Below are 26180 nucleotides of genomic sequence, written 5' to 3'. Positions count from 1 at the left end.
ATATTTTACCTAGGTGACTTTCAGTTTGGGGTATTCTACTTACACAATCTATTGAGCTGGACATTAACTGAGAACAGAAAGAAACTAATGAACTCTGAAAAACATAAAACATGAAGAACATGATGTCACCGCAAAAGACAAATCAGCACACAGCCTTCTTGTGACTGTATTTTGCTGACAGTCCATGAGCTAATAAGCAGCCTGAACGCAGCAGTGCTCTGTTACCTTGGGACAGGGATACACACACACACACACACACGTTGGTGGTTGTGCCGCCCTGAGCCTCCAGGCAGCGAGTGTGAGGAAGGGACCAGATGTGTCAGGCAGAAATGTGTGTGCTGGGTCAAGGGAGGAGGGGGCAGCCGCGGGCGCGCGCACGCTGTGGACTCGTGCACCCGCCGAAACGGGTGCGAGCGGGGCACGCCGGGTTGAAGGGTGAGGTGCGGCGGGGGCAGCCCTTTCCCAGGCGGTAGCGGGGGCGTTGGTGCTGTTGCCCTTTTAAGCTGCGGCTTGACAGGAGCCGCGCCTCCCTTCGGTGGAGTCGGTTACTATGGGAGCAGCTCCACAGGCCGCCACACAGCTCCCGCCAAGGCCTCCTCCGTGCCCCTTGCTATTTTCCAGCCGCGCTCCCACGAGGGTCGAGGCGGCGGGGAGAAGCAGAGCCGCAAGAGCTCTGCCAGGAGGCCCCGCCGATGGTCGCCGCCATGCCAGCGGTTCGGGACAGGCTCCCCTTCCGCGCCCCTCCCGCCCGAGTTGAGTGTCAGGGCTCAAGGCCAAACTGAAGTTGCTGGCATCTATCTTCCACAAGAACTAGGAGCTGCAGCGGCCGCTCACGCTCCACTGCAACATGAAGGGGCAGGGCGAGGGCAGAGAGGGGGCGTCAGGAGTCCCAGGACGCAGGGGTGCCTGCCCCGGAGACGCCACAGTTCCCCGCCCCTTTCTCCCGCAACTGGCCTGGCCCTTGCGCCCGGGACTGTGCGAGGCTTGGGTGGGAGGAGGCGGAGGGCGCGTCTCTCCGGCTCCTCGCGCGGGGCAGGCTTGGGGGCTGCTGGCTCCTCTCGGCCCCAGTCGCCGCGCCCCGAGGTGGGAGCCCTGCGGCTGCCGGAGCCCTTTCGGGTCCCAGGGTCGCCCTCAGTCAGCCGGCCTGCTCCCAAGACCGCTACAGGGCGGTGCGGGGCGGCTCCGGCGTTTTTTGAGCCCAGGCGGGTAGGGGAAAGGCCTTTAAAATGTTTGGTGTTTTGGCCGGGCGCAGTGGTTCACGCCTGTAATCTCAGCACTTTGCGAGGCCGAGGCGGCGGATCACCTGAGGTCAGGAGTTGGAGACCAGCCTGGCCAACATGGTGAAACCCCGTCTCTACTAAAATATACAAAAATTAGCCGGGCCTGTTGGCAGGCGACTTAATCCCGGGTACTTGGGAGGCAGAGGCAGGAGCAGGAGAATCATTTGAACCCGGGAGGCAGAGGTTTCAGTGAGCCGAGATCGAGCCATTGTGCTTAAACTTGGGGGATAAGAGCGAGACTTCTCTCAAACAAAAAAAGTTGTTTTGTTTTGTTTTTGTTTGTTTTGAGGCAGGGTCTCACTCTGTCACCGAGGCTGGAGTGCGGTGGCGCGACCTCGGCTCATTGCAGCCTGTCTCTTGACAGTCCGCGGGTTAAAGGAATTTTCTTGCCTCAGCCTTCTGAGTAGCTGGGATTACAGGCGCCCGCTAGCTACCACGCTTGGCTAACTTGTGTTTTTAGTAGAGACGGGGTTTCACCGTGTTGGCCAGGCTGGTCTCGAACTCCTGATCTCAAATGACCCACCTCTAGTCTCCCAAAGTGCTGGGATTCCAGGTATGAGCCACCGCGCCAGGACCCAAGGCCTGTTAATTTTAAGGCCTCATTCTTCAGTCAGGTTTTCCTTGTTCCTGCGTGCTCAGCCAGTTGGTTTTGAGTTTGTGTGTAAGGAAAAACTAACAATGAAAATGGACTCGTTGATGGAAGAAAAGCTGGAATGCAGGCTCTGGTGCTGTTTGAGCGATCCCTCTCTCCGGGGCCTGGCTGCGCGCTGCTGTGTTCTGGAAAGGCGCATTGTACCATAGATGCGGCAGGTAAGAGTCCTCTACAGGTGCTCTGACCTTTTCCTTTCAGGCTTCTGTATCAGCTGTTTTTCCCCTGTAGAATATGCCCCTTACCTCCACCCCTTAACCCTACCCAGTTCGTCTTTACATGTCTGACCATCAGGGCTCTTCTGGATCATATTCAGTTCATGCTGATATTTTCCCTTCTTCCCCTCCTTAGTCCTTACTATTTTTGCTTTGGTCATGTTATGCTATATTCTATAAGCCTTTTACAGTTTTTTTACGGTGGCAGGGCAGAATATTTTGTAATTATGCTTTGTGCTTTTTATCTTTCACTCAATAAATGCTTGGTAAATATTTGTTTTACTGAGTATATGACCCTATTCTAGCTATATTGTGCTTGAACAAAAATCTTAACTGCCTTGTAAGTTAACTGCTAAGAATTTGTCAAAAGTGCAGAGATAACATGAAGAACTTGTCATGGATAGTACAAAAAGGTCTGGAAGGGCTTGATGGGAGTCTGTAAATTGACTTCATGTGAAAGACTGTAAGAAGCGAAAATGTGAAGCATGACTGGAGAGCCGGAGTGATAAAGCAAGGGTCCCTTTCTCCAGATCCTTTCTAACAGTGTTATGTGACCTCTTCTAGAAGATCATTCTGAAAGACAGTGCCAGCTCGGAACCTAGGAAACCATCCAGTGGGTTTCTGCAGGTTAGGTGTTCAAATCCTCATCGGCACCTTTGTTTTCTCTGCCTCAGTTTGCTTACAATGATGTTCTCAGTAGCTGTAATTGCTGTCTGGCTTTGAATACTTAAGCATTTTTTTTTTAGATCACAGGGGTTTATGTGCATTTTTATTTTACCAAGTGTTAGAATTTTTACTCTGTTTTTGTGGGCTCTGTGTTAGCTACTTGGTTGTTTTCGTTGTAAAATGATTAGCAGGGAAAACTGTGTGTGTGTGTGTGTGTGTGTATGTGTGTGTGTGTGTGTGTGTGTGTGTGTTTAGGTTTCTTTTGTTGTTAGAGCACTTAGAATTTTATTTTATATGGTAATTCTGTCGGTTTACTTTATTCTCCTACCCCACATTTATTGAACAGCAAAGTATGAATGTGTCCCATAACCAGCCTTCAGAAGAATTACAACCGCTGTATATCTGAACTTTCTTTTCTTTTCCTTTTTTTCTTTTTTTTTTTTTTTTTTTTTTTTGCGATGGAGTCTCACTCTGTCACCCAGGCTGGAGTGCAGTGGTGCGATCTCGTCACACTGCAACCTCCGCCACCCAGGTTCAAGCAATTCTCCTGCCTCAGTCTCCTGAGTAGGTGGGGATTACAGGCACCTGCCACCCGACCCGGCTAATTTTTGCAGTTTTAGTAGAAATGGGTTTCACCATCTTAGCCAGGCTGGTCTTGAACTCCTGACCTCATGATCTACCTGCCTCAGCCTCCTAAAGTGCTAGGATTACAGGCGTGAGCCACCATGCCTGGCTGAACTTTCAAGAAGTTCGTGCATCAATTTTAAAAAGTTATGATATCAAAAGATAGCTGTGTCCTACATTTGGAAAGATAACAAAAACTGAACATTCTGGCAGACAGTTTTGCTGACTGGTGCTTGAGATAGAGCCACACATTGGGCTCTGGAGAAAAACAGATAGAGAAAGTTATTTCTAAATAAGACCAAAAAATCCTTTTCTTGAGCAGTGACAGGTAAAGAGGTTGTCTTGGTTAACCTTGAAATGTATTACCCTTGATTAAGACAGTTTTATGGTGGGGATGGTAGTGGTGATAAACTTGTTTGAAATGTGTCCACTTATAGTAACCTTTGTGGTAGCTGTCACAGACGACTTCATCCTCACAGGCCTTAAAATTACTATAAAACTAACAGAATGGAAGAGAAACAAAGGACCTGAATAATTAGATGCTTAGATAATGGTAATGTGTTTTCATAACCTGTGAAAATGAGCAATGTTAGAAGCATTCTATGTAAGGTACACTGCCTGAATTTATATTGTGATTTTTGAGCACCATTCGCTGTTTAAAAACCGCTATACTGTGGGTCATATTTTAACGACAAATAGAAAACTTACCTTTCAAGATGGATATAAAGCCTAACCTTATGAAAATTACAAAATTTAAAGCATATGATTGAAAAATATTAATGCATAGGTTTAAATATTGGTCATTTTAGATGTGTTTCAAAATAGATTGTCTCTTAAATATTAAATTGAACAAACTGCACATGTTGTAGAGTTTGTGCTGAAGGTTGTTTCCCGAAGTGGTGGCTATTTTATAATATGGATAACAAAACCTTATTTTAAGAAATTTAGAAAATTTTTAGGCAAAACTAGAAAATGTTACCGATAATTCTCCCACTCAGAAGGTACCACTATCAGAATTTTGTATTTTGCCAGTCATCTGCTCATCTCTTTTCTCCTATGCTTGTATATGTTCCCTCTTCCTTGAAAAATCAGATTTTTTTTTTTTTGTAATCTGCTTATTCACTCAACAATATTGTAGATCCGTGTCATAACTTACTCCTCTACAGTGGCTTCAGTTATTGTGCGCTTTCTGTTGGATGACTATACCATCTAGTCAGTCATGTTTCCTGGTACTGAATACATGGGTGTGTGTGTGTGTGTGTGTGTGTGTGTGTGTTTCTACCTTAACTAATGCTTTAGACATCACTAGGTAGAGCTAAATGCTTGAAACCTTCCAAGTGGTGGCTTTCAGTTCTCATTGCTGAATTGGTTTCTAGAGATGGAACAAATTATTTGTATGGTAAGTTTGTTTGTTTGTTTGTTTGAGACGAAGTCTTGCTCTTGTCACCCAGGCTGGAGTGCAATGGCATGATCTTGGCTCACGGCAACCTCCGCCTCCCAGGTTCAAGTGATTCTCCTGCGTCAGCCTCCCAAGTAGCTGGGATTACAGGTGCGCGCCACCACGCTGGCTAATTTTTGTAGTTTTAGTAGAGATTGGGTTTCACCATGTTGGCCAGGCTGGTCTCGAACTTCTGACCACAGATGATCCACCTGCCTCAGCCTTTCGAAGTGCTGGGATTACAGGTGTGAGCCACCATGCCCAGCCATTTTTTCTTCTAGGTACCAGCTTATATTTACCAGTTTGGTAAAAGTGTTACAAAGTGTGCAGTAAAATGGGCATTCTCACAGTCATGGCACAAAGTATAATTATCTTTGACTTTCTAGAAAGCAGTTTGGCTTTGTAGAAACTTGCCTAACCTCTCCTCGTTTAGGCAAGATAAATTCTGACTACCCCAAGGTGGCCAACCTTGTCCCTGTGATTCCAGATCTCCCAGAAGGAGAGGTCTAGTCTCAGGGAAAACCCACATTTTCTTAGTTTAGCCCACCTGGCAGCTAATCACTGGAAATGAGTGGGCTGGTTGAGTCCTGTGGTCAGGTTTTGTGTCAAGAGAGGGAGGTGGAAAGATGGGAGGGAGGTAGCAAAACTGGCCTCAATGGAACTATGTAAGTTAATATGGAATGGCAAAGGGATATTTCTTTCAATGAAGAAATTCTAGAAAAGGAAGGAAAGTGGAGGAGAAGGCAGCGGTTCTCAAAGTTTTGGAATCAAGACTCCTTTACACTCTTAAAAATATATTGAGGCCAGGCGCGGTGGCTCAAGCCTGTAATCCCAGCACTTTGGGAGGCCGAGATGGGCGGATCACGAGGTCAGGAGATCGAGACCATCCTGGCTAACACGGTGAAACCCCGTCTCTACTAGAAAATACAAAAAACTAGCCGGGCGAGGTGGCAGGTGCCTGTAGTCCCAGCTACTCGGGAGTCTGAGGCAGGAGAATGGCGTAAACCCAGGAGGCGGAGCTTGCAGTGAGCCCAGATGGCGCCACTGCACTCCAGCCTGGGTGACTGAGCAAGACTCCGTCAAAAATAAATAAATAAATAAATAAATTAAAATAATTATAAATAAATAAATACATAAAAATAAAAATTCAATTCTTTAGCCATGTTTCCAGAGCTGAATAACTACATGTGGTTGGTTAATACTGTATTGTGCAGTACTGATTTATAGAATATTTCCATCATAATAGAAAATTGTGTTAGATTGTGTTTATATAGACTGAGAGGTCTGTCAGGCAGATTTTTCAGAAAAGAAAGTAATAGAAATTCTAAAACTAAAGCAATGTAATATGTGAAATAGCCTAAATTAAGAATTCAATGGATCAGATGCAGAGAGGTCATTGAATGGAAGAGAGGAAAGAAGAAACCATCAATAATGATGAAAAGAGAGACAAAAACAGAAAATATGTGAAAAGAGATAGAATAATCCATAATTTTGTATTATGCATGAACTTGTGTTTGCATATGTTCATATTCATATATATGTATTTCTTGCTCTTTATGCTAGAGAAATGATGTGCGTATGTGTGCCTGGATGTTTAATTATATACGATTTGTGATCAGTAGAAACACAGAAACATCAAAAATGTTCATCATCAAAGCATTAGGTTCATGAATTATTGTATATTCATACAAAGAATCCTATCGAGCATCCAAAATGAATGAAATATGTGACTCAAGAACATAAACAAATTGGAAAAACAAAATGTACTGTAGGTAAAATCATACACGAAGACTATATGCTTTATGGTTCCATTTATATACACTTAAAAGGAAATTCTTAAGAGTGTTAACTAAATATAATAAGGAATTATTGCCATAAATATTTGAACAGTGTACTAACTATTCCTTTAGTGGAAGAAAGGGGGCTGTGACTGGAAGAGCAGACAGAAGGCTTCTAGAAGGCTAACAGTGATGGTTTCATATACAGGCAGTGGTTCCTTGGCTTTCTTTCCACACGGGTTTCTTTCACTTTCTCTGATGCCTCCCACTCTGCCTTGCCACAGGGTTTTTGCACATGTTTGTTCCCATTCTGATAGCCTTCCTTCCTTTCCTTTTCACTATCATATCCCAGATCAGCTATCACTTCCTCAGGGAACATCAGCCCCACCAGATGTGGAAAAGTTTCCTTCTTACTTTCTGAGAAGGACATTCATTCCTTCCATCAGACTATGCTTCAGTCTGTAATTTTGTAATGTCTGACATTATTGAAGTAATTGTACCAAAAATGCAATTGGTATAACTTTCACCATTGAACCTCCAATGTCTTATACATTGGCTAATAATGGCTTGTTAAATTAATGGATGAATATGGTTAGACAGCTTGAATTTTGTGTCTAGAACATGCACATCTAGTAAGTGGCAGGATATAGGGACTAGTTGTTCCTCCAAGTTTTCTATCTAGAGATAGGGAGTCATGAATAAATAAGGGCTAGCATAGCTAATAGTGTATTTAATTGCTCTGGAAGAGGCAAAAAAAGTCAACCAAATGAAAAGGCAACCCAGGGAGTGAAAGAAAATATTTGCAAACCAGATATCTATTAAGGGATTAATATCCAAATTATCTATGAAACTACAACTCAATAGCAAAAGAAAAACCTGATTAAAAATGGGCAAAGGACTGGAATGACATTTTTCTTTTTTCTTTTTTTTTTTTTTTGAGACGGAGTCTCGCTCTGTCGCCCAGGCTGGAGTGCAGTGGCCGGATCTCAGCTCACTGCAAGCTCCGCCTCCCGGGTCCACGCCATTCTCCTGCCTCAGCCTCCCGAATAGCTGGGACTACAGGCGCCCGCCATCTCGCCCGGCTAATTTTTTGTATTTTTTAAGTGGAGACGGGGTTTCACTGTGTTAGCCAGGATGGTCTCGACCTCCTGACCTTGTGATCCGCCCGCCTCGGCCTCCCAAAGTGCTGGGATTACAGGCTTGAGCCACCGCGCCCGGCCTGGAATGACATTTTTCTAAAGAAAACATAAAAATGGCCAATAGGTACATGAAAAAATGCTTAACATCACAAACGATGGAAATTCAAATCAAAACCATAATGAGATGTCATTTCACATGTTAGGATGCCTATTATTTAAAAAGAGACAAGAGATAACAAGCATTGGCAAGGGCGTGGAGAAAGAGGAATCTTTGTACACTCTTGGTGAGAATTTAATTCAGTATGGTCATCATGGAAAACCACATGGAGGGTCCTTAAAAACAAATAAGTAAATAAAAAGTTAACTACCATATGATCCAGCAATCTCACTTCTTGGTATATATGCAAGGAAAACATACCAGTATCTTGAAGAGATATCTGCACTCCCATGTTCACCACAGTCTAATTCATAATAGCCAAGATATGGAAACAGACTAAAGTATATGCCAACAGATGAATGGATGAAAAAAATGTGGTATATATACAGCACAATATTGGCTATAGAAAAGAGGAAATCTTGCCACTTGTGACAACGTGGATGAACCTGGAGAATATTATGCTGGGTGAAATAAGGTAGACACAGAAAGACAAATACTATATGGTCTCACTTATATTTGGAATCTAAAGAAGTCGAATTCAGAGAGGCAGAGAGTAGAATGGTGTTTGCCAGGGGCTAGGAAGTTGGGAAAATGGGGAGAAATTGGTGAAAGGATATAAACTTCCAGTTATAAGATTAATAGGTTCGAGTGATGTAAGGTACAGCATGGTGACTATAGTTAATGACACTGTGTTGTATAGTTGAAATTTGCCAAGAGTAGATCTCAAGTGTTCTTACCACACACAAAAATCCAGTAACTATATGAGGTGATAGGTGTTTTAATTAGTTTTATTGTGGTAATCAGTTCACAATACATAAACATATTAACTCATTATGTTGTATACCTTAAACATATACAACTTTAATTTGTCGATTATTTCTCAGTAAAGCCAGAAAAAAATAGGAGCAAAACATACATCTCTTATAATTCAACCTTGATGCCTTGCTCCAGCTGTAATGCATTTGACCCCTTTTCAAGATCTATACTCCCAGTTCTCTGGGTTACATGTCTTTTCTGAAGTATTTCTTTTCTACTTCTTCTTCTTCTTTTTTTTCTCATCTTTATTACGCTTTATGTCATTTTCCTGAAATGCCTATCTCTTCCTTCTTTGGATCACTGTTTGTCTGACAATGTGTTCCACAGTTTAAAATTCTGAAACAACAGTAACAACAACAATAAAACCAGAATACCAGCTCTTAAAACTAGAAGATTTTTAAATATTGTATTATGCAACAAAACTTGACACAACTTGAACTCGTTTGGTGGCAAAACCTGATCTGGGAACACAGGAGGCAGAATGTGGTGCTGTCCAGTGCTGGAATAGGTGTGACTTTAAAATGGCATACACTTCACATTATCATTCTCAAATCCAAATAAATAGAACTCTGAATTTTGCAACATACATGTCCCCAAATGCTCTGTATAAGATTGAATATACACTTTGTATTGTGTCTTGCATTTCATAATGATTGACAAATATTGCCATGTAGAATGCCAAACCAGTGAGTGATTATATGGTTTTATAAGGCTCTGTCAATTTCAAACAACAGGTAAAATACCTATCTCATGTATGATGCTGGAAGCTCGCTGATATAATTAGGAATATTGGGATTTTTTTTACCCCAAGAAGTTTCTATTCTAGTGACTAATGCCTACACAGATGATAAGAAAGACAGTGAAAACCTGATGAGGGTTGAATGTAGAATAAAAATAACAGAATTGGGGTATATGTATAATAAACACAAAGTAAAGTTCTATGATATTATAAGTTAGAGTATGTAGTTTTAGAGTTTTCAAAGTAAGAAAAGTAATACATTAAGGAACATATTTGCTTAGAGAAGTATGATTCATACCAGTGTGCAAAGAATTAGAAAAATAGAAAAACAATTCAGATGATTTCAACTTTATTAGTTTTCTAGGAAACACTCAGTATGCGATATAGACTGTAGTAACAGTCTAAAAAGTTAAAAGAATGTAACCTTAGAAATAAAAAATTGCAGGGTGAAGAATCCATTTCCTATTTTCGGCAGACTTATCTTGGAAAATTTGAACTATTCATTGTACAGAGCATGTGGTTACATTGAGGTTACTATTGCCCCATTACTTCATGGAATACACCTGTCCGTACTTTAATTTTTGAATTAAAAAAAAATGCCTTCTAAAAAACTAGTAGTTCTGACTCACACTCTTCCGTGCCAGTTGTTTCTCTAATTTAGTAATAGTTATTGGTATTTTCCCTTTTGATTATATGCAATTTGCAACCTGGGATCCAGATTTGGAGTAAAACACACAGGGATCCAGTGTTAGAACAAGCACTTAGAATGAAAAGACTTTAGAACTGAAAGCCAGGCTGAGGCCTTGGGTCAGATCATTAAAGGGTTTCAGTTTTTTTTTTTTTTTGTTGTTGTTGAAACTGAGTCTCGCTCTGTCGCCCAGGCTGGAGTGCAGTGGCCAGATCTCAGCTCACTGCAAGATCCGCCTCCCGGGTTCACGCCATTCTCCTGCCTCCCAAGTAACTGGGACTACAGGCGCCCGCCACCTCGCCCGGCTAAAGGGTTTCAGTTTTATTGCTGGAACAATGTTTGTACTTTTTATTTACTTAGTATTTCCATGAAATTAAATATGACTTTCTCTTTTCATTTAAATGAATTTATCATACTTTAATACATCTTAAAATAATAAATTGAGTTACTACTTCAAGTCATCATGTTTATTATTAACGTGTGTCTCTGCCATCAACTGCAAAGTTCAGTTAAATATGCACCATCTAACGAGAGCAAGGACTATTCATGTAGATTTTCAAAATTTACTTAAAATTACGTCCTTTATAATCACCTCAAATTATTTCTTTTCTTTTTTAAATTATGTTTTGAAAATATCTAGCTGTGTAATATCAAAAAAACTTTTGCTTTTTTTTTTTTTTTTTTTTGAGATGGGGTCTCTCTCTGTCACCCAGTCTGGAATGCAGTGGCGAGAGCATAGCTCACTGCAGCCTTGAACACTTGGGCTCAAGCCATCCTCTGTCCTCAGCCTCTTAAGAGTAGCTGGGATTACAGATGCATGCCACCACACATGGATACTTTTTGTTGTTGTTGTTGTTTTGTTTTTGTAGAAACAGGGGTCTCACTATATTGCCTAGGCTGGTCTCAAACTCCTAGCCTCAAGTGATCCTCCCACTTTGGCCTGTTTTTGCTATTTTTGAAAGTTGACTGAACTTAGTTTAGTTAAATAATGAGCCAAATCAACCAAATGCTATTCATAAATAGAGAGAAATAGGCTAATTCATTTGAAAGAATAAAAAAGCGTGTTTATGAGTGGGTGGGTATATAAATAATTTGAATGTAAATAACAGAAAATCTGTTTTCTTGAAGGTAGCCCATTGCACCCGCCTCTCCATTGTGTAGCTGGACCCTGCCCTTCATCTTGGGCCTCCTGCCTGGAGAAAACTGCACCATAATGCCACTAACTTCCACTAACTGGAATCTGCCTTTCCCTTCCCACTCTCTTTCCTTCCCATCTCTACCCCCAATTAAATCCCTAAACTTTGCTGATTAACCATTTAAACATCCTTTTAATCCGTCCATTTTTTCACTTTCATTTCTTCATTGCTAACTCTCTATGTGAAGCCACCTCACCTTTTTCTCAGAATGTCAGCTATTATGGCCTAACTGATCTCCCAGTCATTCCAGGCTTGTATCTGCCCGAACTATCCTCCACTCTACCCCGTGCTGTTTTCTAAACAAGAAATTTTATCCTGTTGCTTCCCAACTTCAAACTCCTCAATGACTTGCAAATGCCTTCAGCATATAGCTGAACATGATATGCCTCATTTTATTTCTATAGCCTCATGTTTCCCTTTTCACTGTATATTTCATTGTATATTACAGTTATACTTCGAATTTCTTGAAGTCAGGGAAATTGTCTTATTCAGTGTTGTATTACCAGAACCTAACACAGTTTCTGCTATGTAGCAGGTTTTCAAGATAATTTTTATTTTAAATTTCAGTTTGATGAGTTTAAATCAGATAAATATATGACTTTTTGGCATCCCGAGTCTATTTCTATTCTTTCATTTTAGAGTTTAAGTAAGCTTGGGCTACTATGAGAGTCACTTGAAAACTGTTATCCAGATCCTCTGGAGGTTGAAATACTGGTGATAGAAGCATCTGGTCCGTTGTCAGTTCTAATTTTGCTCAACCCAAACTGGCAGATAGAAATACTTGCTAATAAAGGCCGACTCTTGATACACCAAAAGTGGCAATCGGCTGGGTGCGCTGGCTCACACCTGTAATCCTAGCTCTTTGGGAGGCCGAAGGGGTCGGGGGTGGATCACCAGAGATCAGGAGTTCGAGACCAGCCTGGCCAAAGTGGTGAAACCCCGTCTCTACTAAAAATACAAAAAAATTAGCTGGGCATGGTGGTGTACACCTGTAATCCCAGCTACTCGGGAGGCTGAGGCAAGAGAATCACTTGAACCCAGGAGGCAGAGGTTGCAGTGAGCCAAGATTGTGCCACTGCACTCCAGCCTGGGCGACAAGAGCAAGACTCCATCTCAAAAAAAAAAAAAAAAAAAAAAAAAAAGGCAATCAACTCTTCATTTCCAGAATTAATATTCCAAAAAATGTTTCCTGGTGGATGAGAACAGATCTGGTACTGTATTTTATTCTATTTATATTTCCTTGGACTACTGTAACAAACCTGGTGACTTCAAACAACAGATATTTATTCTCTTGTGGTTCTGGAGTCTGAACTTTGAAATGAAGGTGTGGATAGGATTGGCTCCTTCTGAGAGCTCAGAGGGAAAATCTAACTCATGCTTCTTCGCTAGTTTTTGGTGGTTGCCAGCAATCTTTGTTACTCTTGCCAGTGGCAACCTAACTCCAACTTCTGTCTTCGTCTATACACGCGTCTCTTCTGTGTGCCTGTGTCGATCTCCAAATTTCCCTCTTCTTATAAGAACATCACTCATACTGGATTTCAGATCTTTAGCAATCCAGTGTAAATTCATCTTAACTTTATTATATTTGAAAATGTTCTATTTTCAAATAAAGTCACATTTACAGAGCCCAGGTAGAAATGAATTTTGGGGGAATACATTCACTTTTACTTTTTTGATGAATATAAGGTAAAAAAAAGTTGAGTATAAAAATTAAAATTAGAAAAATATTTTTAACATGGAATGAGAATATTATTTTCAATGAATCATGTTTGTTAAACTATTTCAATAAAAAAATGACAAAATCCAAAATTGTAGTAAATGTTTAACAGTTAATTAAATACAGGATCCTGAATCACTGACAGAAATATTCTCTCAGGTTAGAAACATAGAAATGCTCAAGTGTAATTTAATGTATTTTTTTCTGATATATGGTCATCCAAGATCAGCACCAGCCAATCTCCTACATATGCCTTTCCTTAACAGTAATGGTAAATACTAATAAAATATGCCTTATCAAATGGAATTATTTTGTGTTCATGGAAGTCAAACAATTTTTGAATAAGGATTTTTTCTGGCAAACTCAGGAAAACCATTTTTATTGCTTCATTTAGAAGAGGACATGGAAATATTGAGTTACAAGAGAAGATGACTTTTTAAAAACCAATCTTTACATCATGATTATTAGAAGCTGTGACACTCCCCTATGATGAAGCACTTAAACATTTTAAGGGTATTCATTCACAATATTGAGATATCAGTTTGCAGTTTTTGGAAGGCAAAAATTAAAACGAAGTGCAATCCTGGAATAATTTACAATGAATAGCAAAAGTATTGTGAATGGACTGAAACATTCAACAGATATCTATTTAGTACTGACTATGTGTGAGGCACTGTTCTATTTGTGGGGGATAGTGCAGGAAACAGAGGGACAAAAATCAGGCTCTCTTGCAACTTGCATTGCCCTAGTCATGCTGAATATTCTCCACCTGTTCCTCTGGCTCTGCTTCTCATACTTCAGTGAGCTTTGAGCTCTGGCCACTGACTCCTAAGTACTGATTCACTTTTTGTACTCTGGCTTTGTGTTGCTTTGACCAACAAAAGACAAAGACAGCAGATCAGAGGTTGGAGGAGAGATCAATCTGAGTGTGATTTCTCAGGATTCTTCCCTGCTGAGGCATAGCTTGGCAGTGCCTGATTTCTGCTACTTAAGGCCACATCTAATAGGTTCAAGTGTCTGTTCCTTATCCTTCCTCCTTTAGACAATGGAAATAGCTTTAGTCCATCTAGCTTTCTTGTAACTTGTGAAATTCTTGAAAACTGCTTACATATTTATAAATAGCCATTTTGTTAAATTCTCTTTAATTATTCCCTTCGAATATGCCTTCTGTTTCCTAAAGAACCTTAAATGATGCATGGGGTTAGAAAGGAAATACAAATACATGAGATATTTGGGGAAAAAAGACATTTTAGCAGATGCTGTCAGCAACCCATCCATATCTCCTTGGCTTTCACCATTTTGGGGTATGCTCCCTATTGACAGCTCTTCAACTGAGCACTCTCTTTGGGTGCTACAGTTTGCCAGCTTAAAGATAAAGTAGATTGGGCATACTAGAAACGAATGCATTCGTTCCATTTCCTTCCCCAAAGCAGCCATCAACCAATAACTGGCAAATGGTGTGGACCGAATTTTCAGCTTCTTGGAACCTTGGTTGGATCGACTCTGGGTCATATTCACCCTATCCTTCTGAGTTTCTTTTTTTTTTTTTTTTTTTTTTTTTTTGAGACGGAGTCTCGCTCTGTCACCTGGGCTGGAGTGTAGTGGCCGGATCTCAGCTCACTGCAAGCTCCGCCTCCCGGGTTCATGCCATTCTCCTGCCTCAGCCTCCCGAATAGCTGAGACTACAGGCGCCGGCCAACTCGCCCGGCTAGTTTTTTGTATTTTTTAGTAGAGACGAGGTTTCACCGTGTTAGCCAGGATGGTCTCGATCTCCTGACCTCGTGATCCGCCCGTCTTGGCCTCCCAAAGTGCTGGGATTACAGGCTTGACCTTCTGAGTTTCCTACTAAGCCTAGGCACCTGGTGCCCACAGCAGTACGCTGCTTGATAACAAACCTTTTATTGGCTTCCTTTCTTCCCTGCCATATTTTTCCACTCCAGTGTTGGTGATTCCTAGGATTACCCCACAAATACACATTCTCTCACACACACACATATACACATGCCCATACAAACACTACACAAACTCACATTCTTGTGCAATAGTAAGCTCTGGAAAGTTCTAAAGAGAGGAGACATGCACACTTTTTAGGCTTCAATGGGCCCACTCTGGATATTGTGTTGACAGAGATTTGAAGGGTTGTGAGGGCAGACACACTGAGACTCTTTAGGGAGGTTAGTTCATCTATGACACTAGTAGACCACTGCAAGAATCCAGAGAAAAGATGATGAGGGATTACATCTTTGCCATGATGCTATGATGAGATTGCTTTTTAGATCATCTGATCAATATTTATTAAAATATATTATGTATAAGTTTCTGTACTAGAAGTTAGCAAGAAGGATACTGTCCTCATTTTAGACATAAGGAAATTGAGATTAGGAAAGTAAAGTAAAATATGCAAATTATCAGACACAGAGCCCAAATCTGCCCAGAGATTTACCCTCTGCACCACACTGTCAGGAAGGTTGCCATACACTAGACTGAGTAGAGAGGTAAAGGCGGAAGACAGCCTGCAGTGAACTGACAGAGAAAACTACTTAGGGAAGTAGAAATAATGATGATAGACACCCACCTTCAGGAAATTTGGCAGAAAAAATATGGGGCAACTCAAAGGCGTGAGGTAGCTTTTTTGTTTTGTTTTGTTATTTTCCTCTTTAATCTGGGAGAAACTTATTCTTGTTTACATGCCTAGTAAAAAGAAGCATTGGAGAAGACACTTGATGTTACATTAATGAAAGGGAATAATGGATTAAGGCAGGCTTGGTAGCAAAAATAAGTTAAAATATATCTAAAAGTATTTTAAATCATAAATAACATAAATATCTGTAAATACATGTTTATTGTATAATATTCAAATAAGAGAAATGTATAGACAAAAATGTCTATGCCCACATTCACCCCATTTTCTACAACCCTCAATGTTATTGCTATCTTTTTTTTTTTTTTTTTTTTTAATACTTTAAGTTCTAGGGTACATGTGCATAACGTGCAGGTTTGTTACATATGTATACTTATGCCATGTTGGTGTGCTGCACCCATCAACTCGTCAGCACCCATCAATTCATCATTTATATCATGTATAACTCCCCAGTGCAATCCCTCCCTCCTCCCCCCTCCCCATGATAGGCCCCAGTGTGTGATGTTCCCCTTCCCGAGTCCAAGTGATCTCATTGTTCAGTTCCCACCTATGAGTGAGAACATGCGGTGTTTGGTTTTCTCTTCTTGTGATAGTTTGCTAAGAATGATGGTTTCCAGCTGCATCCATGTCCCTACAAAGGACGCAAACTCATCCTTTTTTATGGCTGCATAGTATTCCATGGTGTATATGTGCCACATTTTCTTAATCCAGTCTGTCACAGATGGACATTTGGGTTGATTCCAAGTCTTTGCTATTGTGAATAGTGCCGCAATAAACATACGTGTGCATGTGTCTTTAAAGTAACCACACTTTAATGTGTACCTCTTCAAATATTTGGGTCTATGCATATGTGTTCACATTTTTGCATAAAGTGGGTCACAACAATGCAATGTTTTTCCAATTTGCGTTTTTTTACATAATGTATCCTTGACTTTCTTCCATATCAGTACCCGTGAATCTAATTATATTCTTATTAGTTTATAGCATCAGCTGCATAATTATACTACTTTAATTATCAATCACATTTTAAATTTATGTTTAATAAGCTTTCAATTTTTAAATAGTTTTAGATTTACCAAAAAATTCCTAAGATAGTACAGAGACTTCTATACAGCCCACATCGAATTTCTCCTATTATTAACATTTTTCATTAGTATGGTACTTTTTTACAATTAATGAATCAATATTGATCTATTTTTAACTAAAGCCCACACTTAATTCAGATTTCCTTAGTTTTTCTCTAGTATCCACTTTCTGTTCCAGGATCCCAACCACAATAATATATTACATGTGGTTGTCATGTCTCTATAGGCTCCTCTTGGCTGTGACAGTTCTGCTGGTCTTCATGTTATTGATGACCGTAATTGTTCTGAGAAGCACTTGTTAGTTAGTTTGTAGAATGACCCTCAGTTGGGATTTGATGGATGTTTCTCTCATGATTAGACCGAAGTTATGTCTTCTGGAGAAGACCACAGTGGAAAAGTGCCATTTTCATCACACCATTTCAATGACATATTATCAACAAGGCATATCGCTGTTGATTTTCACTTTGATTACTTGACTAGGGTACTGTTTGTCAAATTTCTCCACTGCAAAGTTACTCTGTTTTTTTTTTTTTTTTTTTTTTTTTCAATTTTCATTTGGTGTATTGCTCAAGGTTCTCTTAGAGGGACACAACTAATAGGATAGATATACATATATATAAAAGGGAGTTTATTAAGTATTAGATTTGACAGTCACAAGGTCCCACAATAGGCTGTCTGTGCCAAGCTGAGGAACAAGGAGAGCCAGTCCGAGTCCCCAAACAGAAGAATTTGGAGTCCAGTATTCGAGGCCAGGAAGCATCCAGCATGGGAGAAAGATCTGGCTGGGATGCTAGGTCCGTCTCTCCTTTCATGTTTCCCTGCCTGCTTTATATTCGCTGGAAGTTGATTAGATTGTGCCCACCAGATTAAGGGTGGGTCCACCTTCCCCAGCTCACTGACTCAAATGCTAATCTCCTTTGGTAATACCCCACAGACACACTTAGGAATCAACACCCTGCATCCTTCAATCAAGTTGACACTCAGTATTAAGTATCACATATGGCAGTCTTTGGAAAGAGGTCCCTATGCACAGCCAGTACTTAAAAAACAAGGAGTTATGCCCTATCTCACTGAGGACAGAGTATCCACATAAGCTATTTGGACTTCTTCTGACCAGAATATTTATCTATTTTTCCCATTTATTTGTTTACACATCATTTATTGTTAGTATGAATTCACAGTTATTTACACTTTGAGTTATAATACTACTGTATTTTTTTCTGTTGCTCAAATTGCTGTAGCTTTTGTTGAGAACTCCTTCAATTGGTTTCTTTGTCCCTGACGTATCCCCATTACTGAGCATTTTAGGATATTTTTGTTTGTTTTGTTTTGCTTTGCTTTGCTTTAGCACTTCCTTACTTCAGCGCTTCCATCCTCCCCACCCTCGGAGAGCTTGTAATATAGTTAGATCCTTTTGTCACATTCTGCATTCTATCCAGGGATGCCTTTGACCTCTAAATAATTGATTTTTTAAATTTGCATGTACCAAGGAACAATTTTTATGTTTTATAGTTCAATTGGTTTTGACAAATACGTAGTTATATGTATCAAAAATTACAGTATCATATAGAAGATTTTCTGCACGTTAAACAATGTCCTGTGCTTTACCACTCTCACTCTGTGTTGAAACTCTGGACACCACTGATCCGTTAATTATCTCTATAGTTTTGCCTTTTTCAAAATGTCATGTAAACTAAATAATGCAGATGAAGCCATGGCCTTTTCAGCCTGGTTTATTTATTTATTTGAGACGGAGTCTCGCCCCGTTGCCCAAGCTGGAGTGCGATGGTGCGATCTCAGCTCACTGCAACCTCTGCTCCCCGGGTTCAAGCAATTCTTCTGCCTCAGACTCCAGAGTAGCTGGGATTACAGGCACACGCTACCACGCCTAGCTAATTTTTTGTGTCTTTAGTAGAGATGGGGTTTCACCATGTTGGCTAGGCTGGTCTCGAACTCCTGACCTTGTGATTTGCCCACCTTGACCTCCCAAAGTGCTGGGATTACAGGCGTGAGTGCCTGGCCCAGCCTGGTTTATTTCACTTAACAATATGTACTTTAAGACTTAGCTATGTGCATACGTGGTTTGATAATTCCTTACTTTTTATTGTTGAATAATATTCCATTGCATCAAAGTATAATAGTGTGTTTATTTGCCTAATGAAGAACATTTTAATTGATTCCAAATTTTGCTATTATGAATATAGCCACTATAAACATTTACCTGCAGGTTTTTGTGTGGTCAATTGTTTAAAAAACGTTCAGTAAATACCCAGAAGCATGACTGCTGGGTCAAATCATAATGCTATGTTTACCTTTGTTAGAAACTGCCAAGCTGGGTCTTCCAAAGTGACTGTATCATTTTACATTACTATCAGCAATGAATGAGATTTCCTGTTGTTCCATATCATCAGCAATTTGTATTTTTGGTTTTTTGGATATTAGCCATTCTAATAAGTGCATATCGGGTTGTTGTTTTAATTTGCAGTTCCTTAATGACAAATTATTAGAGTGTATTTCATGTGCTTGTCATCTGTATATCATCTTGGGTAAGATGTCTGTTCAGATCTTTTGCCCACTTTTAAATTAGGGTGTTTGGTTTTTTAGTGTTGACTTTTAAGAAGTGTTTGTATATCCTGAATACTAGTCCTTTATCAGACTTTTGCTATGCAAACATTTTTTCCCAGTTTGTGGCTTGTGTTTCCATTTTCTTAACTTGTCTTTCGCAGAACAGGCACTTTAGTTTTAATAAAGCCCAACATCAAACTTTTCTTCCACAAATTGTGCTTCTGGTATTAAAGCTAAAAGCATAACCAAACTCAAGTTCACATAGAATTTTCTCATGTATTTTATTCTAGAATTTTTATAGCTTTATATTTTACAGTTAGATCTGTGATCTGTTCTGAGTTGATTATTGTGGCATGTATAAGGTTTGTTGTTAGGTTCTTTCTTTGCATACAGATGTATAACTGCTTCAGCATCATTTGTTGAAAATATTATTCTTTCTCCATTGAGTTGTCTTTTCTCCCTTTTTAAAGATAGCTGACTATATTTGCGTTTGCTACTTCTAGGTTCTTTCTTCTCTTCTGCTGATCTATATATCTTATTTTAACCAACACCATGCTGTTTTGATTATAGTAGCTTTATACTAAATATTAAAACCAGGTAGCATGAGTCTTCAGACTTATTTTCTCTTCAGTATTATCTTGCCTATTTTAGGTCTTTTTCTTTTCAACATAGACTTTAGAATCAATTTGCTAAGAGCTATTAAATACAATTTTTATTTTTATTGCTTTTATTTTGAATCTATATATTCAGTTGACATCAAACAATATTGAATCTTCCAATCCATGACTATGGAATATTTCTCCATTTGTTTAGATCTTCTTTTAGTCTCTTGTCATGTTTTGTAGATTTCTACATATAGACTCTGTATATATTTATACACATGTAATTCATTTTTTGGTACTAATGAAAAAGTTTTTTGTTGCTATTGTGATTGTGTCATTCTTTTTTAAAATTCTGAAATGTTTGTTCATGGAATATAGGAAAGAAATTTATTTCATATATTAACCTTGTATCGTATTGACCTTATTGATCTTGGTGGTATTTTTATTTTTTAACATTTCTTTGGAATTTTCTCCATTGTCAACCATGTCATCTACAAATGAAGACATTTTATTTCCTTCCTTTCCAATCTATTAACATTTTCCTTCTTTTTCAGATATTACGTCAATTATTTCTTCCAGTAAAATGCTGAATAGGAGTTGTAAGAGAGGGCATCCTGGCCTTGTTTCTAAACCTAGCAAAAATACTTCCAGTTCCTCACCATTAAGTATAATGCAGGATTTTTTGTAGATGTTGTTTACTGAATCAGTTACTTTTTAAGATGACATAACGCCTAAGAAGCTATGAATTCAGATGAGGGATATTATTTATAGATATTAATTCCAGTTAATTATTCTGAAATAATTCCTGTTATTATTTACCTCAATTTAGAAGTTATGGTTTTAGTAAAAATAGACCTTGATTTACTTATATGTGGAAATATTAGAGAAAACAAACAAAACAACCAGGGAACTGGAGGTTGAAAAACATAAAAGTAACAAACTGGTGTTATCAACTTTGAAAAAGAATCATCGGGAAAAGTGAAGGAGGCTAAGATGAGATAACCCTTAGCTAGCTGATGAATGTTGATGGGAAGAGATTGGAATTACTCTAATTTGCTATAACCACAGTTGAACTCGAGGGAGTCATTATCAGTAAATCCTAAAATTAGAGATGTTCTAAGTATCGAAAGAAATATTACATGCATACAAAAATATCTCTAAACATATATATTACTCTCAGTAAAGCAAGATATCAACAAAACAGGGAAGTAATCTTGGAAAGTTTCTGGAAATTAAAGGAAGGTAAATAAAAATTCACTGTAAGACAATTCTCAAAAGAAGATACTTACATGACCAACAAACACATGATAAAAAGCTCAACATCACTGATTATTAGAGAAATGCAAATCAAAACCACAGTGAGATACTATCTCACACCAGTCAGAATTGCAGTTATTAAAAAGTCAAGAAACAATAGACGCTGGCGAGGTTGTGGAGAAATAGGAATGCTTTTAAACTGTTGGTGGGGAATGTAAATTAGTTCAACTATTGTGGAAGACAGTATGGTGATTCCTCAGGAATCTAGAACCAGAAATACCATTTGACCTAGCAATCCCATTACTGGGTATATACCCAAAGGAATATAAATCATTCTACTATAAAGACACATGCACACGTATGTTTATTGTAGCACTATTTACAATAGCAAAGTCATGGAACCAACCCAAATGCCTATCAATGATAGACTAGATAAAGAAAATGTGATACATATACACCATGGAATACTATGAAGCCATAAAAAGGAATGAGATCATGTCCTTTGCAGGGACATGGATGAAGCTGGAAGCCATCATCCTCAGCAAACTAACACAGGAACAGAAAACCAGACACTGCATGTTTTCACTCATAAGTGAGAGTTGAACAATAATAACACATGAACACATGGAGGGAAACAACACACACCAAGGTGAGGGGAGGAAACTTAGAGGTTGGGTTAATAGATGCAGCAAACCACCATGGCACACGTATACCTATGTAACAAACTTCCACGTTCTGCACATGTATCCCAGAGCTTACAGTAAAATTTTTTTAAAAATTCAAAAAAACCCTAAAAGGAAAATTTCACTGTACACCACCAATTATTATTCTTACAAGAGATATACTGTCTTTTTTTTAAAGACCATTAATGGGCAAAACCTCCATAGGGACTTTCATAAATGTATGCAAATTTTAATTTATCAGATTTATTTTTCCCAGAAGGTCTTAAACTTTCAAGCATGAGCTCTACTATTATGTGGTTTTTCAAGAATATGTGGCCTGTATATGCACTGTATTTTCAGCATAGAACCTAATGCTGATTTACAATTGATGCTTTAGTACTGGTATTCATAACACAATTATTAAATTTGAGCTAAAATTGGTAACATGTCTAAAGCATTTGAAAGCATGTTTGTATTAAGTGAGATTTTCATTTGCAGGCCATTTGTTCCAAAAATCACTGGAAACAGAGACATTTCTGAGAGCAGAATCCTATAGTGGGTGAAGGGAATTTCCTTATATAATTATATTTGTAAGATATCAAATGGAAAATGAGTCCTTTTGCTGTTTCATTTGTTATCCTGAAAGCCTATGGCATTGACTTCAAAATGCTATAGGCTTTGAAAACTTCCAAACCCTAAATGATCAGCGTTTCTACCTGACATATAAACAATAATAACACTGAAGAATCAGATATATTGTATACTCAGTAAAAAAAATGAAAAATAACACACGTAAGTAAAATCAATGATACTATGCTACATTGAAAGTAAAATCTTTCAGGTGAACTTAATGAGAAACGGCAACAAAAAACCCTCAAATCAACATTGCAATTTTTTTTTTTTTTTTTGGAGACAGAGTCTCGCTCTGTTGCCCAGACTGGAGTGCAGTAGCACAATCTCCACTCACTGCAAGCTCTGTCTCCCAGATTCATGCCATTCTCCTGCCTCAGCCTCCCAAGTAGCTGGGACTACAGGCGCCCGCCACCACACCTGGCAAATATTTTTTTTGTATTTTTAGTAGAGATGGGGTTTCACTGTGTTCACCATCACCAGGATGGTCTTGATCTTCTGACCTCGTGATCTGTCCGCCTTGGGCTCCCAAAGTGCTGGGATTACAGGCATGAGCCACTGTGCCCGGCCTCAACATTGCATTTTTATACTTAAAGCTCTATGTGTTTTTCTAAATAAGACTAATCCATCAATTGTGATTTTTTTGAGGCATAAAGTGAGTACAATGAACATGCCTAGCCTAGCATTTTTAAATTATTCAAAGTATTGCCAATAATTAAAGACAATAATCATAAACTAAAGTCATAGTTTCAAAGTTTAAGGAAATTAGTTTTTAAAAGTAATAAACTGTTTACTGATAGGGAGAATAATGAATTCAATTATTTCTGTCTTACTTTATGACAAGGAGAGAGACGTCAGTGAAGCCAAGTTTGTTTTACAAAATTGCAGGCAGGTGGTTGCTTGGCCAGGAGGATAATCTAAATTTCTTGATTCATATCAAGAACTGTTTGCTTTTTCCTTTACGACAAAATTTATTTCAAAGACATTTTGTTATCCCTTGTAATTCTACTTGGAACTGAGTCCATTTAGAAGAAAAGTGAATTATACTTATCATGGCTTTAAAATAAACAATGAGTGTCACACCATTGGCAGTTTATACAGTGTGATTTGAAACTCAGTGCCAATTTTAAAACACAATTTAATAGACAATCAAAAATTACCAAGGATTTCAGTGGAGATATACAAATAGAGTTTTGTGTTAAATAAACATAAGGCAATCTGAATAACAAAAGCATCACTTACCGTGATGGACAGATTTATTATTGGCAAGAATCAAATTATTGAAGAGAGCTTATAGGGGAAGCCTATAGCTATCTGAATTTCCTATAAAACTCCACAGCAACTAAACACAAACTGATGGAAGAATTTAAGTTGAACTTGGATTAAATTTTTACATGTATCCTAATGTCAGCAACAAGGTTATGGAAATAAACGTTTGTGGTTTTCAGTTTTCTTATTAATTTAGAAATATGCCATTGTCTGCTTTGGATTAGCGGGGAAATAGAGTGCATTTTCTCCATATTGTGGTAATATATCAACAACATTCAGCAAAAGCTCCAGCTTTAAAGACCACTATTACACACGAAGGCAGAAGGAAGCCTGTTGCATACTGAAGGTTCTATCTGGTGATTATACACACTTAAATCCTCCTGACTGATGAATAACCACCCTCCATGAGAAGGCCCTCCTACTGGAAGCTCACATGTAACGGTGTTAGAGGAAGGTCATGCCTAATGAGCAATTCAGAGCCACTCAGTTAACTCTGTTGTTGAAAAATGACATGCCCGGCCGGGCGCGGTGGCTCAAGCCTGTAATCCCAGCACTTTGGGAGGCCGAGGTGGGCAGATCACGAGGTCAGGAGATCGAGACCATCCTGGCTAACACGGTGAAACCCCGTCTCTACTAAAAAGTACAAAAAACTAGCCGGGCGAGGTGGCGGGCGCCTGTAGTCCCAGCTATTCGGGAGGCTGAGGCAGGAGAATGGCGTGAACCCGGGAGGCGGAGCTTGCAGTGAGCTGAGATCTGGCCACTGCACTCCAGCTTGGGCGACAGAGCGAGACTCCGTCTCAAAAAAAAAAAAAAAAAAAAAAAAGAAAAATGACATGCCCTAGTTTGATCCTCCCTTCATCCAACAAAACTTAGTACTAAATAGCATGCTTTAACAGGGATTGATGTTTTAATCTATATGGAGAATAATTAGCAAAACAACAAATTGAGTTTTATTCTATTAAATATATTAAAGACTGAATATAGCTTTGTTAATGTCTGAAATAAATCTGGAAACAACAACAAATCTAGACATCTGCTTAGTTTGTAACTTAAGTAAAATGAGTTTAATTAGAAATTAAATAGTTGGACAAATCAAAATAGGGCAAAAACATGGAAATACCTGTAATTAATTTGGAAATATTTGATAGCAGAGGTGAATGGTGGTTACTCAAATAATTAAATCTGCACTAGGAGAAGGCTTTACTTTGGTGGATAAAATAGGAGCAAAAAATATGCCTAATATTGAATATCAGCCATTAAATTTCATATATTTTTAATAAAATGATTAGTATGGTGCTGTCAATATAAACTGAAGCATGTATCTTAAAATAACTGCAGAAGAATAGATACATTTCAAAGACTGAACATGGCATTATTTGACAAAACAATGATTCTGTGACTGGTATTACTCTATCATAATTTCTGAGCCCTTTACTAAAAATGTTTTACTGAACATACTAAAGCATATTATATAAAAGATAGTGAGCATGGTGCAAGATACTATGCAACATGCCCCCCCAATATTATGACTACCTCTCCACCTATTTATAGATAGAATTTACATGGTATAAACAGGTTGGCAAATATTGTAATTATTATAAAATGATTTTTCAAAATCTGTATTTGTATCTAACAAAATACTAAAAAAGAACTGTGTCAGAATGTTAGAATTTCATAAGTCTTTTGTGCCTAGAAATTGCTGAGATGTAAACCTTTTTTCATGAATGCTTTCTCTACTGATTCCTCCTCGCCCTAAGTTGACGAGTACTCTGCCCCTTGCTCTTTGTACTAAACACAGACAAGAGTGAGTGGTGTTGGTTATAATCAAAGCAGAAGACATTTTTACTGCAATGAGATGGAAAAGTATTAGCAGGGTCCTGGGTCTTGAGAATCCTTGATCTGGTTTCTATGGCTGTCACAGGCTCCTGAAAAAGTTATATAGTGAGGACACAATGAACAAGGAGACACTTTTTATAATTAAGGCTTTGACCCATGTGGCCACATCACCCTGGCATACTTGGTGACATCACCTTTGAGTCTCAAGGATGCCTCTGTCCCTTGGGCCAGAAGCTTAGATACTGTGTCCTATGCCTACACTTAATTTTGACTTTTGGGTTTTAACTACTCCTAGGATGAAAACAGGCAAGTAGCACTTACTTCAAGGAAAAGACTGCGGAAGGAAGTAGAGTTTTGCTTCTTAAAGTTAGGAGCAGCTGAATTGTGTTCACTAAGAATATCCTCCCAAATCCTGTAAGGTCTTGGTTAGTTGAGTAGGGGGAAGTTGGCAGAAGGCTCAGTGTTAAATTGCACCAGGATAAATTTACTTGTTCTTTTCCACTGAACTCCACATTGATAGCCCAAAGTTTC

The 26180-nt window shown here is 38.9% G+C and overlaps 1 pseudogene; it reads left to right on the top strand.

The window, feature by feature from the left end:
* The first annotated feature begins 329 nt into the window (after window positions 1-329).
* LOC104677193 lies at window positions 330-3353 on the top strand (annotated as a pseudogene).
* Window positions 3354-26180: the final 22827 nt, after the last annotated feature.

Source organism: Rhinopithecus roxellana, chromosome 5 (assembly GCF_007565055.1).
Source record: "Rhinopithecus roxellana isolate Shanxi Qingling chromosome 5, ASM756505v1, whole genome shotgun sequence".
Taxonomy (NCBI): Eukaryota; Metazoa; Chordata; class Mammalia; order Primates; family Cercopithecidae; genus Rhinopithecus; species Rhinopithecus roxellana.
The sequence above is the reverse complement of the archived record's forward strand: the minus strand, read 5'-3'. Positions and strand labels throughout refer to the sequence as shown.